Consider the following 17,223-nt stretch of genomic DNA (forward strand, 5'->3'; position numbering starts at 1 on the left):
TTCAGGTAGAATGGTGTTTGTTGTTTTTTTCTTTTCTTTCTTTCTTTCTTTTTTTTTTTTTTTTTTTTTACTTTCAGAATGATGCAAGACCATCACTAACATTACTTAAAAACACTTTCTTTAAATTTGTTGATTGGAATTTAGGGAGGGAAAAAAAAGCGCTCTTCCAAGAAACTCTTTAAAGGAATTAAAAATATTAACCTATAATTTATTCATTCATCTTTTCACCAAATATTTATTAAATATTCACTCTGCCAGATGCTACTAGAAATGAATCAGAGAGCAAATAAATATAAACATTAGTCTTTTCTTCATGGAGCTTTAAGTCTAGAGGGGAAGAATTATGTTACATCAATCTTAAATATACATGTTTGAAAAAACTAGACTTAGACTGGGTAATCAGGAAAGACTTCCCTGAGAAGGTAACTTATAAGCAGAAACCTGAAGGATGGATAGAAGTCAGCAAAAGAAAATGGTGGGCAAGAGCAGTGAGTTGGAGTTGGGGGAGGTTGGGGTTGAGAAATGAGAAGCAGCCAGGTACAGTGGCTCACCCCTGTAATCCCAGCACTTTGGGAGGCCGAGACAGGAGGATTGCTGGAGCCTAGAAGATAAAGACCAGCCCAGGCAACATGGTGAAATGGCATCTCTACAAAAAATAGAAAAAATTAGCTGGTGTGGTAGTATATGTAGTTTCAGCCACTTGGGTGGCTGAGGCAGAAGAATCAATTGAGCCTGGAAAGTCCACTTGAGCCCGGGAGGTTGAGGCTGGATGTCAAGGCTGAAATGAGCTGAGATTGCTCCCCTGCACTCTGGTCTGGGTGATGAAGTGAGACACTCTGTCTCAAAAAATAGGAATAACAATAAAAGGAAAAAGAAAAGAAAAAAAAAGAGATAAGCATCATTCCAAGCAGAGCGAACACATGAGACTGCAATGTAGAAAAACCAGCATAGAGTTGTTGGCCAATTCATGTTTTCCAACCACTCTTCCTTGTTATCCTCTCTACCACCCACTTCCCACAATCCATTTTCTAACAGCCTTCAGAGTGATATTTCTAAACATAGACCTCATCATCCATTCCCCTGGTAAGGTTGCTTCAGTGAGTCTCACTGCTTACAGCCCCATCAATATCAGCCACCTCACTCTCCAGACTCATTTCTCTCCATTCCACACTTTGCCCCAGACTGGTCACCACTCTCAGAACCTCCCATACACTCTGAAATTTTGCACATGCTCATCCTTCTTTCTACAAATATCTTTCCCACTTTTCTATCTTACCAATTTCCACATCATCTTTCAGCCTTAATGTCATTATCTTTAAAAAGCACCTCCTATATATTTGGTCCTCCTAAATTAGCATATTTTATATTATTTTCACTTTAGTTCTGTAACCATCTGTTTCCACTGGCATATTGCGGGCTTGCAGTTGGCATGCCATAGGTGTTCAATTAATACCTTATAAATTAACTAAGTTAAATTAAAATGAATTGAATTTGGCTTCTGTCAACAAGTAAGCAAGGAAACCATGATGTCTTTTCCCAACCCAGCTCCAACATTAGAATGTATATCTATTTGCTTTCCACATCAACCCCAACTCTGCTTCTTCAAGCTCCCTACGAAGAATCCACAAACATACAAGCAATAGAGAACAATAAATGCTTTTCCAGAGATTGTGGGGGAGTTATCAAAATGGCAATTACCTTGCACAGCCCACAGCCCAAGATTCCTTATTACATTCCTTTCATCTCTTGCAAAACCACCTTGTAAAATCCTTGTCATTTGTAACATGAAAAACATTACCATATAATTTTAAAGATACACAAATAAAATAAGATGAAAACAGTTAAATAATTACCAAAACCTGTTGCTAGAACTGAAGCCTACACAAATTCTAAGAAATGTCACTGTTTCATTTTTAATTAGCTCTTCCTCACATTTAAGCAAAGCATGCATTACTATATCCAATAAGCCAGTCCTTGTAAAACAGGTAACTCATGTCCGTCAGAGAACAATTTTAAGCTGAAGTATTGACTTTGGAATGTTGATTAACAATAAGGGTGCAGATCAAGGAAATGGAATACAGAGTTATAAATACGTTCCTTAACACAACACATCCACATGGACACATTCTGAAAATATTTCAGAAATTTCTTTTAAAAAGAACTCTAAATCCAAACACAGCAGTCAATACAAAATTAAGCTTTTTAAGAGCACCTGCTTTAAAACAGGAAAAAGGCTACTGGAGTTCTGCGAGATGCTTCTGGAGAGTTCAGGAAAGTGTTGCATCACTCCCAGTTGCCAGACTCGAAGTACTCCTTTCTAGGACATGAGGCATTTCAAGCTTACAAATAGGTGTGGAGGTTAAAACAACTGAGGCCCCACCCAGCCAAGCCCTGCATGACTAATCAAAGAGTAAGCCTGGCTTTGGGTTTCTTTTCATCCTTGGGCCCAGTTTCTGACTCTTATTCTGCCTGCCCGTGAAACTCCTGGTTGCTGCTGCATCCCCAGCCTGAGCCCCTGCCTCTGCAATGAGCCCGGGAGCCTAGTCCTCTGGCACTTTGCACCTCTAGGTGTGCTCCTTGCTTCTCTGTTCTCCACTTTACTATTTCTAGAACAGCAGCTCAGTGGCAAACACCCTCAAAACACTGGCCACCCTACTTTTGTTTTGGTTGCCTGTCTGGGCTCCAGTTGTTTCTTATACATCTCTGAGGCCCACCAATTGCTTGAACTACCATCTGTTTGCTGCCACACCCTTTAGATATTAACTTGTCCTCCCTGTCAAACTAAAATTATTTGTGAAGGCTGTAGAATATAATGGTTAAAAATTAAGGGGCTTTGGGCAGAGAAAACCCTGGGGTCAAATTTAGGTTTGTCACTTCTAAGTAGCCTTGAGTTTGTAGCTTAATCTCTGAGTTTCAGTTCCTGCATTTCGAATGGAGACAATAGCAGTTCCTTCCAGATTAGCGTGAACTAATATGTATACAGCACATAATATTGTGCCTGGCATGTAATTAGCTAACAATAAAAGGTAGATTTAAAACATAATAACAAAAATCTGTAGTTGTAATAAGTTTGTCCCGTAAGCATATGGGTGGTTCTCATTTAGGTTCTGGCACTTCCTACTATTTTCTGCAACCCCTCCCTATCACAACCACCACTCCCACTTGACCCTATCCTGAGACACAGCACTGAGAGCCTCCTGTTAGAGTAGATAATCACAGGGACAGCCACAGAGGTCACCAGAGTGGCTTGACTGCAATGAAATGAAAAGACACAAACCTCCATTAGGGCTTCTGGAAGGATATTTTAAAAATTACCCTCAGTGTTTTTTAGAAATAATATAAAATTATATATATATTCTGGTTTCGAGCACTGTAAGAGCAGGGAATTGGGTCTTGTTCATCTTTGTGTCTCAAATAAATATTCATTTCTCTTCTGCCTGACACATAGTAGGCAACACCTGAAATATATATGTAATTTTTAAACTGTCAGGGTAAACAACTTCAAAACAAACTCTACTATCAGGGAAAACAACATCAAAACCAACTCTAGGCTAAATATATTTAAAACCACATATGTAATATCCTAAGGGCACAAAGAGGCCCATACTGAATTCTACATTGCCTGAAAATTACAAAAGAGACCAGTATTATTTAGCCAAGGCCAGAAAACAAAACCAGCTGAATACCTCCACAGATGAAGAAATGTTTCTAGAATCTGTGATTGTATGAGTGTCCTTCCTAAAGGAGAGGAAGATGGAAATAGAATTAGAGGAGAGCTGGTAGCCTGAGTAGCAGTGAAGAATGGCAGCTGGAGAGGAGGCATACAAACACTTTAAAAATAGAGCGCTGCCAGGCGCGGTGGCTCACGCCTGTAATCCCAGCACTTTGGGAGGCCGAGGCGGGTGGATCACGAGGTCAGGAGATCGAGACCATCCTGGCTAACACAGTGAAACCCCGTCTCTACTAAAGAATACAAAAAATTAGCCGGGCATAGTGGCGAGCGCCTATAGTCCCAGCTACTCAGGAGGCTGAGGCAGGAGAATGGCGTGAACCCAGGAGGTGGAGGTTGCAGTGAGCCGAGATTGTGCCACTGCACTCCAGCCTGGGCGACAGAGCAAGACTCCGTCTCAAAAAAAAAAAAAAAAAAAAAAAGATAGAGCACATGTGCTATTTCGTAAACTGAGTGATAAGACTTATGAGCATGTGTATTGTCATTATTGTTACTATTTAAACTATAAGTTTATTATATACATTGTGTATACATAATATATGACAAAATAGAGAAAAGATTAGAAGGACAAGGAAAAAAGAAGTAGGTGTTCTCAGGAATTAAATTGGCCATGAATTCGAAAACATTTGCTTTGGGAAAAGCATCAATATATTTGCTTTTAAGGTATTTTCTTAAAGATACCTTCTTTAATATCTTCAGGCCTCTTTGATCACGAGGACTTTTTTCCCTCAAGGAAATTACTTTTCTACTAAAATAGTATTAAGTTGACCAGGAAATCAGTCCACACAGGGGCCCACTTTACAGAGAATGTAATGCAGACTGGAGTAGGGTATTACGTTGCTTAACTGGGATGAATATTTCCACTTTCTCCAGGACAGCTTCCATGAAGAGCAAAGCAAAGCATCAAGAGCATTTTCTGACAGAAACTTTTGGTCAAAGAAGACACCTCAAATATTGAACCAGTGATTCAGAAATCTAAAGATTTCTGGATGTCACAGACCAATTACATTTTTTATAATTATTTATTGCAAAGTAAAGCGAAAACCACAATAGAAATTCTATTTGTTGCAAGACAAAAATCACCCACAATTTTTAGGAAACTATGCCATCATTTTAGCCCTTATCTATATAAAGGCACAAAAGTCACCTATTGGCAATAATATAATAAGTAAAATTTTGTATTCCATTTGGCTGAATGTTAAAATGCACGAATACTTGCATTTTTGGGTCTGTTTTTCTTTCCTCCCAAACAATAACCTCCTAAAATAACTGACACAAGCAGTAAACATAATATTTATATAAAGTAACTACTGGAAGAGTAATAGTGGCATTTAACAACCACTTTTGGTATTTTTAAGATAGTTCTTGCATGCATCCTGAGTTTACTAACATTCATTGAAGAATATCTGATACCAGGTTCTTACTAAATGCTTTACATCATGATCTTATTTAAATCCCAAAACAACCTTATGAATACAGACCTTTTAATATCACCAGCTTTGAAACTTCTTGAAGACAGTGTTCATAACGTTTACTAGGGTATACCTAACACCTAATATAGTAATGAACATAGTAGGAGTTCAAAAAACCAAAAACCAAAAGTAGTAAGTTAATGAATTAGTCCTCTTTTTTCTCACTTGTGAAAAACGAGGTTCAGTGAAGACAGACTATGTTGTTCAACATAAACAGGAAATGATGGAAATATGATTGACAAGGGCATTTACTGGCTCCAGAACCCAAGCTTTTAAACATTGCTGTACTGTGTTCTCTAGGCAACATTATCATTCCTATCCCCATAGCAGTTCATCTGAACAGATTCTGGCTGTTTTACTGATTTACAGGGAAATACATGTAAGTAAGCTCTCTGTATTCCAACCTTTTCAGGCTGTAGGTGCTACGTTCATTAGTGTCACAGAGTGCCTTCCAGCCCATGAACGCAAAAGGCCAGAGGAACTGCCAATGTCTTATCATAGAGCCATAGAATGGCTCTTTCAAAATGCCATTTTACACAGTCAAAGCCAAAGGGCATAAATAATGTTTTGTTAAAATCTTCATTCCTGGTAACTAAGTTATTTCCTAATGTTTGGCATAGTGAGAAGTGCAAATGTTGCCCTTCCTTTAGAAATGGCAATGCAGTTGATGATCACTAGCTAAGTTTGCCCCTTGAGGCTGAACACAATGGAGGTCTCTGGTTCTTGATTCATCAAAATATACATGGCCTCTTAGAGCTAGCCATGTTTGGAGATAAAGCAATCATGGCCAAAGCATCAGGGACAGTTCAGCTTCTGTACCATCTGATTCTTAAGATATACACATGGATCCTCATTCTAGTGCCTGAGAATGCTAGTGATCTTCCCTCTAAGGAAACTCATGTAAGCAACTTCCAACAGAGAACAGGTAGATTCACAGCAGGTGTTCAGTTAGCTCTCTCCCTATCTCCATTAATTGCACCACCAAATTCTACACTCTTAACAAAGTCATTCTCTGTTAAAGAACCTGGGTTACTAGCTGAGCTTTGTCAACCAAGATCAGTGAATGGATTCCTCAGATTTATGACCAATGTAGAACTTGACCTGACAGGGTTCCAGAAGAGGGATATGGGTAGAGAACCAAGACAACTGGTGATGAGAGGCTTACTGATCATTGCAGCAGACTCACATGAAAATGGTGCCATTGTAGAAAATGAGTTCTGAACCCAGGAATCTACTTTTAAGACTTATTTCAGAAATTCACTAGTTATGAGATTTTGAGCAAGTTATTTAGCTTGTCTAAGGGCCAGTTTCCTCCTCTATAAAATGGAGATGATAGGTAATATCCACCCCAGACTTATATGTGAGTCTAATAACATAACATATGTGAACACAATAATAATTATTCATGTACCATTCAAATGTAACATAGCATTAACTTGGGTCATATTATGTAATAATATTTCACAGGAATTATTTCCAATGATTCATTATTTTAAACCTGTTGTAGTGCCATGATCTGGGAAACAGTCATTTCTTAATAGAGATGACACATCTAACTAGGACATAATTCAAGCCTTTAATGGGCTAGGTTAGTAACAGTAGGTTACTTCTTTTGCCTCCACCTTTAGCCACTTTGAGCATCAGGGAAGCAATAGTGTCTCTTGATCCTACCACTTTGATTTATCTTCTGAACTGACAACCTGAGTCCAAGAAATTCTAAGATTCTTTCATCTCAAAAATGAGCAAGTCTATTTTGTTTTTGTTTTTGTTATGCATTTTTCTCTCTCCATCAATAAATCACTGAATCACATTGTCTCAGGAGTGGAGTGGAGCATAAAGTTCATCTAACCCAACATCTTACTGTATAAGAAAGTTCCCTGTGGGATCCCTGAAGGTGATCACTATCTAATCTTTGCTTTGATGCAACAACTCTCTTGTCAAGAAAACCCCCCAGCCCATTATTGACCTGTTTGTTTATAGAATATTCTTACTTTATTGAATAGAAATCAACATTGATTCAACTCATCATCTATGATTGACACAAGATTTTAAAGGTTTAAAAATATATCATGCTTTTATCCATTCCATATTTATTGAGTACTAAATATCGTCTGGCATTATTTACTAAATTCATCTCTCATGATGATGATGGTCACTTTCCCAGGCCAAGGCCCTTTTTCCTGTATTCTATTCTCCCCTCAACCTCTCTCAAAGAGCAACCATAGCATTCCCACACTTGCTGAGTGAATCAACTCTGATAATTATTTTAATTCAAAGCCTTGAAGAGAACTGTATTTCAGTGGCACAGACTAATAGCTGAAGCAAATAACCATATTTTTTTCAAAAAATTGTTTTTATTTTATTCTAGATGGAAAACATGTGTCCCAGAGAAAGCGGTCATTCCACAACATGTAGTATATAATTATTATTTTTATGTAATCTAAAAGTTGGGATAAATTTTTCCATCTCAAAAATCAAAAGCCCTTTCATATATTTTTCAACATGTAAAATACATGATTTGGAGTCACTTATCAGAAATATATTTGATATGCCATATAATTTTGTTATGTAGCTAAGTATTTACCCATCTGAATATCAAAGCTGGTTTCACTGAAAGTATTTTAGATTCAAACCATCATTAAATGAAGTTAATAGAACATAGTAGCCATATATGTACTGGCTTCAGAGTCAGGCAAAATTCTGCTGATTCCCAGCTTTGTCACTATGTGGCTAGAATAAATGACTTTTTCTGGACTTCAGTCTCCTCACTTATGAAATGAAAATAATTATATGCCTCTTTGGATTGCCAGGAGCTTAAACGCCATAAGTCTTACAAAGAGCTCAACATAGCCCTTTGCACATTGTAAAAATTCTAGGAGTACTCCTGTGTTAGGCCATTCTTGCATTGCTAAAAAGAAATACTTGAGACTGGGTAATTTATAAACAAAAGAAGTTTAATATCATGATTCTACAGCTATACAGGAAGCTTGGTGCTGGCATCTGCTTGGCTTCTGGTGAAGCCTCAGGGAGATTTCAGTCATGGTGGAAGGCAAAGTGGGAGCAGTAACATCACATGGTAAAAGCAGAAGTAAAGGATTGGGGGTGCCACACACTTTGACCAGAACTTGTGTCAACTCAGAGGAAGAGCTCACTTGTCACTAAGAGCTCACTTATCACTAAGGTGGCCCAAACCATTCATGAGCGATCTGCCCCCGTGATCCAAACACATCCCACCAGGCTTCACCTCCAAGATTGGGGATCACATTTTAACACGAGATTTGGGTGGGGACAAATACCCAAATTATAGCAACTACCTCATATTATTACAAAATGGTCATATATGTCTTTACTTACCCATCAAGGGATGAAGAACATGATTTAGCCTTTCTATTTTGATTCATTGTGAAAACTGTTAATATATTTTAGACAATTTTCATATAGGGGAATAAAAACTTTCAATTAGTGGGCAAGCAATCTAAGCATCACACTTAGTTGTCTTTGAGGCTGAGACTTGTAAGTAAAACAGTATAAAATAAGCATACAAATCAAGATTATTGACTGTAAAGTCATAGGGTTGGGCTCAAGTAATAGGTTCATCAATTAACAGTTATATGATCCTGAAAGTTTTACTGAACTTTTCTGTTTTGGTTTCTTTTTCTTTAGGAAAATTATAGTATTTACCTAAAAGGATTGCAAGAGTTAAGCAGTAACCACATGTAGGGTTTTCAGAGGGCTCCTGGTAGCTAGCCAGTGTTGGATAAATGTCAGCTATTGCCATTTTGTTTTCCCAAGATGCATGTGTTCTGTAAAAGAAGTGGCAGAGGCGTGTTTGTGAAATGATGAGTAAGTTGGTTTTGAACAATAAGTAGGATATTTTTTTCTAAGCAAGCAATGAGAGGCTGCAAATCATAGGGATTAAAGTACTTTACCTTGATTTGGGAGCAGTGAGAATTTGACTAGAACTAAAATGAAGTATTTGTCTGAGGGTAGTGGGCGCAGGTTTGGTAGTGGGACTCAAGAGCTCTCCTAGGGCTATGAAAAGACCTGAGGTAGCTTGGGGTAGTGAAGACCACTGTAGAGTATTGAGAAAGTCAGCCTCCATCTTGCAGCCACAGCACCGTATACAGTATTAATAGGGAGCTTCTAAGCAGGCCTGTGCTTGAGAAAAATTTCTCTCCAGATGGAAGTAGTAAAAATAATGATAGAAAATACATATAGTCCTTTTTTACATGACAACTACTATTCTAAGTGCTTAATTCATATAAATGAATTTAATGTTCAAAACAACTATATGAGGTAGGTACTACTCCACCATTTTACCAATGGAAAAGGTCACATAAAGGTTAAGCAATTTGCCCAAGTTTAAATGTGATTTGAGACAAAAAGTTTAGCAGCACAGTCTCCACTTTTAAACACTATACCATACTGCCTTCTGCATAGTAGTGAGGTGAAGAGATGCTGAGAAATAAAAGGAGAAAGGAGAGGGCAGCTCTCTGCTGAGTTATGGAGGATGGTAGAATGAGGAGAGAGAGCAAAGGAGAAAAGTTACGAGACATTTGGAAATTATAATGTGGATCTAAATAAAATTAGTCAACAGGAGAAAAAAGCAGAGCATGGAAGATTGGAGATAAATTTCAGAAACAGAACTGAAAAAGAGTTGGCAAACTATATGCATGATTAGAAGTAGTTAAATATTTAGGACGGTGTTGATGTTTTTGGTTTGGACCATTGCTTACACGGTGATGTTATTACTTCTCAGTCAGTTTTCTATAAAATTAGGTGCAGAATTTGTTGTCCTTAATGTGTCCCAACCCCTCCTACTTAATGTGCCTTACATTTTGCAAGAGATTTTGTCATTCTTGTCTCCACTAGAGTCTGTGGTGGTATTTGGCCAGCATTGTGTCTTATATAATCTCAGAACTCTTGCCAGTGCCTTAAAAACAATAGGGTCACAACATGTAGAAGAATAAGTAAGTGGTAGGAACAGGTTGACGGGAGGAAGATGAGTTAAATTTTGGACACCTTAACTCTGCAGATACTGCAAGATACTCAAGTAGCAATGTTCAGCAATTGATTAGAAATTCAGAGTAGGTACTCTGGGATAGTAAAAGATACTGATGGAAATTTTGTAATCATCCGGGTGGATAACTTAAGACAAAACTAAATATAATGACTAAAATTTAGTCTTTGCTGTTTATAACACACTATACCAAGCCTAAACATGTTTGATTGCTTTTATTATTCCTCACTACAAATACATGAGATAGATGTGATTAGATCCACATTTTATAAAGAACAAGAGCTTTGAGAAGGTTAGCAATTCACAGAGATTTGCCTCTTTCATTCATCTCACAGGAGGTAGATAAGACATGATTTTTTGTACTTACAGTCTGGCAGATTTAATTGGAAAATCCAAATCCCTGAAATTAATCATAGCTCAGAACAGTTAATATACATTATTTAAAAATATAAAAATCTTTTCTTAGAAGAAACTGTCACTAACAGTGGTAATACACAAAAGATTACAAACCTGTAAACAAAAATCTATTCCAAAAATTAACATTTTTGCTCCAAAGTTAAATATATAAAGGACTTATTTCCTATACTTGTTTTCAAGTAAATCTCATTTCAGAGATTTCTTTTAGAATTTAATGTGTCATATAGTCCCTCTAAGGAGTAGTATTCTACTGATGTACAGTTTTATAAAAATTAGGTTGTTTTTCTCACAGCACAAGATGGTTACTAAGATGAGCCAGAGGATCATAAAATATCCTCTCATCAAATCTACTGCTTCATTTATTTCCCCCAGAAGCCCACCAAGTTGTCTACTGGACCACATGAAATACTTCTAGTGACAGGAAACTCACTTTCTCTGTTTGCACAACACATTCCTGAACAGCTCTGACAGCTAGAAAGAATTCAGATTTTTGATTCTTATATGTTAAAAATTAGCAAATGGTTTAAACTTTTTGCTAAACCTAAGACACTTTTGTTGTGCTAGAAGCCTCAAAAGTGGATATGAAGGATTTATTATATAGACTGAAATTGTCTAAAGTTTTGAAGTGATCATCTCGAAAGACACATTAGTACCATATCAAAAAAATGAATAAAATTACAGTCAACTCTGAGGAAGTACACATCCTTCATTTTAATTATTTGCAAGACATAATATTTGTGAAGAAAAACAGGATAACATATATCTGGCAGTTTATTCAGATCCTCTCACCTTCTACCTACCCCTTGAGAAAATGCTAATAATCTAGAATAAAAGGAAGCTTTTAAGCTATTTTGATCACCTTGAAAATAAAAATTAATAAAAATAATGACAAAAGGTATTAATTAAAAAAGATTTCTATTTAATACATTACACCAGTCACTAAGATATTACTGGGCTGCAATCCTTTCCATTAAAATTGACAAGTTGCCGTGAGTGTTTTGAGTCATAATGGTGAAGTGTAACGCTAAGAAAATGCTTACAGGCTTAGTATTTAGCATTTGTCTTTCCTTTCATGAAGCAAGTATTAATGCATTTAAGTGTTTACAAATGGGAATGTAAAGAGGTTCTGAAATGTCTTACAGTGCATTCTGAGCAAAAGAGGCAATCATTTTCCAAGAAAAGGATGATTTTTTTAAGTAAAAGGCTTAAAAATTATTTTTTAAGTAAGATGCTTTTTAAGTAACTGCACCTAAAGGAAATTCTTTTGAAGTAAAACACTTAATTTTAAACATTGCTTAACTTGATTTTTAAATAAAATGGACCTTAAGGAAATTCGTTCTAAAAATTTTGGTATGGAATTCTATCTTTTGGATTTACTTTAGTCATAAGTAACGGCTAATAGCTTCTTTCTGCCAGAAATTTCCCTCTTGGCAAATCATGGGAATCAGCAGCTCAAAAGCCCAAAACATACTTTTTTTTCTAACCCAGGCCAGGGAAATAAACCCTATGGTTTGCTTGCTTGTGTAGATTCTTTACTGAAACCTGAAAAACAAATAAAGGAAAATGTTTCATAAATAAGAAGACTGAAGCCTCAACTTCTGATAACCAGAAAATGTACTTTTACCAGCAGCAGCTGACATCCCCTGAAGTATGGCATAGAGAACTGCTCTAGATTAGAATTCTGACTCTTCCTACTCACCCAAGTGGACTGGTCTGCATGCATGTTCCATTGGGTCATTTTTTTTTTTTTAATCTTTCCACTACTTTTTAAAATTTTTGATCCCTAACACCAGGTCTGAAATTTGTCTTACACCCCTATTTAGATACGTAACTTTTGGAGACCAAGGAAGGTGTCTTAATCATCCTTAAAACTCTTGCACATATTACTCATCAAACAAAAATCATTGAATTCCTAAATGCATGGTATTGTGTTGACATCTGGGGATAAAACAACGAACAGTATCAACATTATTTCTGCCCTTACTGAGTTTTCTTTGTAGTTGAGAAGATATGATGTACTTGGAAGATATAACCTAAATACAATTCCTTACATTTAATTGCCAATCAATCAATACTTTTGAATGAACAATAATTGAGCCTGAGCAGCATTTTCATTGTGTTATTTCTTACTTGAAAATTTCCAATGGCTACTCTTTAGGAGCTCAAAGAAACAGAAAAAAGTTTCCTGACTTTATGGAACTTGCATCTGGGAGACAGGTCATTTGCAAAAACAAATAAATAATACCAAAATCCAGAGGAAAAATACAAAATAACAGGTTTTACATATTACAGGCGATCAGAGGATGAAGCGATCACTAGCTAGGGACACTGGGAGAATGCTTTTGGAAGACACAGGTCTTACCCTGCAAATGTGACTAAAGACTGCTTCCCCATCCTTCAGCTAGAACCTCTTCTTTGATGATTTATCCACTCACTCTCCTCCAACGATATTTGCTGTCTCAATTTTTTTTTTTTTGTGAAACTTTTTTGTTCACTTTTTTTTTTTTTAATTTATTTATTATTATTATACTTTAAGTTGTAGGGTACATGTGCATAACGTGCAGGTTTGTTACATATGTATACTTGTGCCATGTTGCTGTGCTGCACCCATCAACTCGTCATTTACATCAGGTATAACTCCCAATGCAATCCCTCCCCCCTCCCCCCTCCCCATGATAGGCCCCGGTGTGTGATGTTCCCCTTCCTGAGTCCAAGTGATCTCATTGTTCAGTTCCCACCTATGAGTGAGAACATGCGGTGTTTGGTTTTCTGTTCTTGTGATACTTTGCTAAGAATGATGGTTTCCAGCTGCATCCATGTCCCTACAAAGGACACAAACTCATCCTTTTTGATGGCTGCATAGTATTCCATGGTGTATATGTGCCACATTTTCTTAATCCAATCTGTCACTGATGGACATTTGGGTTGATTCCAAGTCTTTGCTATTGTGAATAGTGCTGCAATAAACATACGTGTGCATGTGTCTTTATAGCAGCATAATTTATAATCCTTTGGGTATATACCCAGTAATGGGATGGCTGGGTCATATGGTACATCTAGTTCTAGATCCTTGAGGAATCGCCATACTGTTTTCCATAATGGTTGAACTAGTTTACAATCCCACCAACAGTGTAAAAGTGTTCCTATTTCTCCACATCCTCTCCAGCACCTGTTGTTTCCTGACTTTTTAATGATCGCCATTCTAACTGGTGTGAGATGGTATCTCATTGTGGTTTTGATTTGCATTTCTCTGATGGCCAGTGATGATGAGCATTTTTTCATGTGTCTGTTGGCTGTATGAATGTCTTCTTTTGAGAAATGTCTGTTCATATCCTTTGCCCACTTTTTGATGGGGTTGTTTGTTTTTTTCTTGTAAATTTGTTTGAGTTCTTTGTAGGTTCTGGATATTAGCCCTTTGTCAGATGAGTAGATTGCAAAAATTTTCTCCCATTCTGTAGGTTGCCTGTTCACTCTGATGGTAGTTTCTTTTGCTGTGCAGAAGCTCTTTAGTTTAATGAGATCCCATTTGTCAATTTTGGCTTTTGCTGCCGTTGCTTTTGGTGTTTTAGACATGAAGTCTTTGCCCATGCCTATGTCCTGAATGGTACTACCTAGGTTTTCCTCTAGGATTTTTATGGTATTAGGTCTAACATTTAAGTCTCTAATCCAGCTTGAATTAATTTTCGTATAAGGAGTAAGGAAAGGATCCAGTTTCAGCTTACTACTTATGGCTAGCCAATTTTCCCAGCACCATTTATTAAATAGGGAATCCTTTCCCCATTTCTTGTTTCTCTCAGGTTTGTCAAAGATCAGATGGCTGTAGATGTGTGGTATTATTTCTGAGGACTCTGTTCTGTTCCATTGGTCTATATCTCTGTTTTGGTACCAGTACCATGCTGTTTTGGTTACTGTAGCCTTGTAGTATAGTTTGAAGTCAGGTAGCGTGATGCCTCCAGCTTTGTTCTTTTGACTTAGGATTGTCTTGGAGATGCGGGCTCTTTTTTGGTTCCATATGAACTTTAAAGCAGTTTTTTCCAATTCTGTGAAGAAACTCATTGGTAGCTTGATGGGGATGGCATTGAATCTATAAATTACCTTGAGCAGTATGGCCATTTTCACGATATTGACTCTTCCTATCCATGAGCATGGTATGTTCTTCCATTTGTTTGTGTCCTCTTTTATTTCACTGAGCAGTGGTTTGTAGTTCTCCTTGAAGAGGTCCTTTACATCCCTTGTAAGTTGTATTCCTAGGTATTTTATTCTCTTTGAAGCAATTGTGAATGGAAGTTCATTCATGATTTGGCTCTCTGTTTGTCTGTTACTGGTGTATAAGAATGCTTGTGATTTTTGCACATTAATTTTGTATCCTGAGACTTTGCTGAAGTTGCTTATCAGCTTCAGGAGATTTTGGGCTGAGACAATGGGGTTTTCTAAATATACAATCATGTCATCTCCAAACAGGGACAATTTGACGACTTCTTTTCCTAACTGAATACCCTTGATTTCTTCTTTTGCCTAATTGCCCTAGCCAGAACTTCCAACACTATGTTGAATAGGAGTGGTGAGAGAGGGCATCCCTGTCTTGTGCCAGTTTTCAAAGGGAATTTTTCCAGTTTTTGCCCATTCAGTAGGATATTGGCTGTGGGTTTGTCATAAATAGCTCTTATTATTTTGAGGTACGTTCCATCAATACCGAATATATTGAGCGTCTTTAGCATGAAGGGCTGTTGAATTTTGTCAAAAGCATTTTCTGCATCTATTGAGATAATCATGTGGTTCTTGTCTTTGGTTCTGTTTATATGCTGGATTATGTTTATTGATTTGCGAATGTTGAACCAGCCTTGCATCCCAGGGATGAAGCCCACTTGATCATGGTGGATAAGCTTTTTGATGTGTTGCTGAATCCAGTTTGCCAGTATTTTATTGAGGATTTTTGCATCGATGTTCATCAGGGATATTGGTCTAAAATTCTCTTTTTTTGTTGTGTCTCTGCCAGGCTTTGGTATCAGGATGATGTTGGCCTCATAAAATGAGTTAGGGAGGATTCCCTCTTTTTCTATTGATTGGAATAGTTTCAGAAGGAATGGTACCAACTCCTCCTTGTACCTCTGGTAGAATTCAGCTGGGAATCCATCTGGTCCTGGACTTTTTTTGGTTGGTAGGCTATTAATTATTGCCTCAATTTCAGAGCCTGCTATTGGTCTATTCAGGGATTCAACTTCTTCCTGGTTTAGTCTTGGAAGAGTGTAAGTGTCCAGGAAATTACCCATTTCTTCTAGATTTTCTAGTTTATTTGCGTAGAGGTGTTTATAGTATTGTCTGATGGTAGTTTGTATTTCTGTGGGGTCGGTGGTGATATCCCCTTTATCATTTTTAATTGCGTCGATTTGATTCTTCTCTCTTTTCTTCTTTATTAGTCTTGCTAGTGGTCTGTCAATTTTGTTGATCTTTTCAAAAAACCAACTCCTGGATTCATTGATTTTTTGGAGAGTTTTTTGTGTCTCTATCTCCTTCAGTTCTGCTCTGATCTTAGTTATTTCTTGCCTTCTGCTAGCTTTCGAATGTGTTTGCTCTTGCTTCTCTAGTTCTTTTAATTGCGATGTTAGAGTGTCAATTTTAGATCTTTCCTGCTTTCTCTTGTGGGCATTTAGTGCTATAAATTTCCCTCTACACACTGCTTTAAATGTGTCCCAGAGATTCTGGTATGTTGTATCTTTGTTCTCATTGGTTTCAAAGAACATCTTTATTTCTGCCTTCATTTCATTATGTACCCAGTAGTCATTCAGGAGCAGGTTGTTCAGTTTCCATGTAGTTGAGTGGTTTTGATTGAGTTTCTTAGTCCTGAGTTCTAGTTTGATTGCACTGTGGTCTGAGAGACAGTTTGTTATAATTTCTGTTCTTGTACATTTGCTGAGGAGTGCTTTACTTCCAATTACGTGGTCAATTTTGGAGTAAGTACGATGTGGTGCTGAGAAGAATGTATATTCTGTTGATTTGGGGTGGAGAGTTCTATAGATGTCTATTAGGTCTGCTTGCTGCAGAGATGAGTTCAATTCCTGGATATCCTTGTTAACTTTCTGTCTCGTTGATCTGTCTAATGTTGACAGTGGAGTGTTGAAGTCTCCCATTATTATTGTATGGGAGTCTAAGTCTCTTTGTAAGTCTCTAAGGACTTGCTTTATGAATCTGGGTGCTCCTGTATTGGGTGCATATATATTTAGGATAGTTAGCTCTTCCTGTTGAATTGATCCCTTTACCATTATGTAATGGCCTTCTTTGTCTCTTTTGATCTTTGATGGTTTAAAGTCTGTTTTATCAGAGACTAGTATTGCAACCCCCGCTTTTTTTTGTTCTCCATTTGCTTGGTAAATCTTCCTCCATCCCTTTATTTTGAGCCTATGTGTGTCTCTGCGTGTGAGATGGGTCTCCTGAATACAGCAGACTGATGGGTCTTGACTCTTTATCCAGTTTGCCAGTCTGTGTCTTTTAATTGGAGCATTTAGTCCATTTACATTTAAGGTTAAGATTGTTATGTGTGAACTTGATCCTGCCATTATGATATTAACTGGTTATTTTGCTCGTTA

The 17,223-nt window shown here is 37.2% G+C and overlaps 1 long non-coding RNA gene across 6 annotated transcripts in view; it reads right to left on the reverse strand.

Annotated features, from left to right (window-relative positions):
* LOC107130089 (uncharacterized) overlaps positions 1-17,223 on the reverse strand; it is a 171,389-nt gene that overhangs the window by 124,145 nt on the left and 30,021 nt on the right. The gene's annotated exons all lie outside the window — the stretch shown is intronic.

The sequence above is a fragment of the Macaca fascicularis genome, chromosome 6 (assembly GCF_037993035.2).
Source record: "Macaca fascicularis isolate 582-1 chromosome 6, T2T-MFA8v1.1".
In the NCBI taxonomy this organism is placed as follows: Eukaryota; Metazoa; Chordata; class Mammalia; order Primates; family Cercopithecidae; genus Macaca; species Macaca fascicularis.